Source organism: Anastrepha ludens, chromosome 5, assembly GCF_028408465.1.
Source record: "Anastrepha ludens isolate Willacy chromosome 5, idAnaLude1.1, whole genome shotgun sequence".
Lineage (NCBI taxonomy): Eukaryota > Metazoa > Arthropoda > Insecta > Diptera > Tephritidae > Anastrepha > Anastrepha ludens.
In genome coordinates this window covers 8,518,662-8,521,954 of record NC_071501.1, presented here as the reverse complement: position 1 = coordinate 8,521,954, position 3,293 = coordinate 8,518,662, and positions in this window count along the sequence as shown.

Here is a 3,293-nt window from a genome sequence, read left to right as displayed (position 1 = left end):
GATATAAATATGTGCCGGTATGAAGACAAAAAAGTTCAGTTCGACGCAAAAAATATTTAATAAAAATATGATAAAAAACAACTAAAGAAGAGATAATTAAACGCAATAATCATTTCAAATAAAATTTTCAAATTTTCGATGTCTACGTTAAACAAAAATCATATGAGAATTAGCATACAAACTTGCATACACACATACTTACATACATACATACATATGTATATGAATGCAAGTGTAGTAGTAAAACCAAACTAACTCCTTTAAGGAAAATGCAAGCACAAATTATCAAATAAAATTTAATTACGCAATAGATATTTAAATATTGTAGGAACTTATATGAAAAAAAAAACAAAAACCAAAAAACAAATACCAAATCAAGGTTTAAAATAAAAGCGAATTTGCAAAATAAAAATTGTTGTAGACGTAAAATGAAAAGAAGCAGCTTGCCGAAAGCAGCTGTTGAGCTTTAACAGTTTTAATACCAAAAAGCTACAACAAAGGTGGATAAAAAAAAATATCTAATTTTCTGTTGGAGTAGGAAAACAGCAAAAATAACTCAAATGCATTTAATGATGAAAATGAAGAAATATTAGAAAAAATTATTACACTTTTTTTCAATAAAAAATATTTAATTATTAACATGAATATGCATACGTATTTATCCCACAGTCACCGTAACACACATACACAAACATATGCGTGTATATTAACAAAAATGCCTGTAAGCAAACCACCCACATAAGCAACTTCAGCGAGCAATTCATTACACACCAATTCACAATAAGCGCATTACAAGTAAACCCATACAAACATATATACATACATACATACATACATAAATGTAAACTATGCGTCCCTTCATGATTTGGCACTAAAGAAACATTTAATACTAACTTGGAGATGCGCTAATGAGTAAAACTTTTTGGTGGTGATTGAAAAATTTTATAAATCCAAATCTTTTTTGAAGCATAAATTTAACTTTTTTTGAGATTTCAGTAACTTTTAGTACTTCTAACTTTTTCTGAAAATATCAATTGTTTCCAAAAAGTTGGTACAAAAATACGGAGCCTGTCATCAAAACTGATAGCCAAGCAGCAATCAAGTTCTGACGGATCTTCAAATAAATCCTTCCTTTTGCTGCTCTGTTTCCTTTCTTTCTTTTCTCCTTCTATATCGATCATGAATACTTTCTTATTAAACTCTAATTGGAAACTGAGATATAGTGAGATATAGGAACTGGAAAATTGTATATCTTTCTATTAGGAAGTAGCTTATCGCCTAATCCATGGAAGTCTCGTAGATTTATCCGTTGGAAAGATCTTCTCTGTTGAGGTCCAGATATTCCTTCCCTTTTATAGAGGGCATTCACCCTCACAGGATTTCTCGCTACTTTTAATATTGCAGACATTTCAAAAAGACAAAAAATATTTTCAAAATTCTTTTACCAATACGGAATAGAAATTTTTCAATTGCCAACAAATATATTTTCAAATATATTTTAAGCACAAACTCACCAAATCAAAATATGCAAAGGAATACAATAATCCAAAATAGAGAAGAATAAAACAAAAAAAAAAAAAAAATCACGCAACAAGAAACATTCAAAGCCAATAGCTATAAAGTAATTTATTACAAAATTTTCACACAACTGTTTGAAAAATTAACAAACAACAACTTTCATTTGTCATTTCTGCAGAGCCACAAAAAGTAAAACTGCAAATACTTATTAAGTAGAAGGGGATGTAAGAAATGTGAAAGAGTAGAAAAAAATCTAAGCCACCTCAAACTTTTTTTTAATAAAAGATTATGTGTTATGAAATTTTTCTTAAAAAAAAGTAAGTAATAAAAACAAATAAACTCGTATCTGTGCTAATAAATATATGTATATGTATTTCGGGGGTAGTGTTGCGATAAAAATTTTGGCTATACATTTTGGAAAGACTGAAACGAAATTGAAAAACTGAAATTTGAAAATTAAATTGTTGAAATTGTTAAAACATAAAAAATACTTAATAATAAAAATAGTATACAAAAGTGAGAGAAGTTGAGAAAAAACAAAGTGTGCGCTGAAAAGAGTTAGAAGAAAAAATTAAAATTTCTATAATGGAAGCAAAAGAAGTAAATAGAAAAATATTCATTGCTTGCAGTAAAAGAGTTTCTTTTTTTTTTGTTTTTTTAATTTTTAATAATTATGATTTTTTTTTTATGGCCTAGAAAGTACCATACATTTTGGAAGTATTTTCGAAATTTTTTAGAAAGATATACTTTTATATAAAATAATATATTTTATAAAATTTTTTTATTAGAATTAAGTTTTTTAAAAACGGTTTCTTTGTTCATTTCTACATGATATAAATATTTTTTTATAAAAACAAAATTTTATACATTTTTTTTATAAGAATTAAGTTAAAAAAAAATGTGTTTTGTCATTTCTAAATGATATAAATATTTTTTTATAAAAAATTTCACAAAAAAATATTTTATAAAAATTAACATTAAATTTATAAAACTTAAATTATTTATAAAAAATGTTCATAAAATTAAATAACTACATTAGATCAAATTTTTTTATAAATAATTAAATTTTATAAATTTTTTTTATGAGAATAAAGTTTTTTAAATTTTTTTTTCGTTTTGTTCATTTCTAAATGATATAAATCTTTTTTTTTATAAAAAACTTTTGAAAACATTTTTTCTCACAAAAAATTATATTATAAAAAAAAACTTTAAATTTATGAAATTCAAATTATTCATAAAAAAATTTCATAAAATGTAATAATATAAATAAATTAAATCTAATTGTTTTATAAATAATTAAATTTTTATAAAACTTGGCAAAAAAATTTAACAAAAAAATTTGATTAAATTATTATTTTTTTTTTTGAGTTAAGCGAAAATCTTCCGCAAAGGTTTCGTCTTATTTGCATATCATCAACAAAAAGGAAAAATTTAAAAGCAAATACCTAAAGTGTGGATGAGAACAAAGATTGAGTAAATACCGTTAAAAGAGAAATCATGTGAACTAGCGTAATTAAAAACAAAATTCTTTATAAAAGAAAAAAAATAAAAAATAAATAGCATCTGCACAGCAAGAGTGGCAAAGACAATGAAAAAAATTAATAAATAAAAAATTATATTATTAGTATTTAAAAAAAAAGTTGGTGGTAGGATGAGACGCAAGCAAGAAACAAGTAAATAAATATTTAACAAATAAAAAAATGTAGGATAACAAATGAAGGAAAACCAACACGACAACACTAGAAATACAAATAAATAGAATAAAAAATTAATGA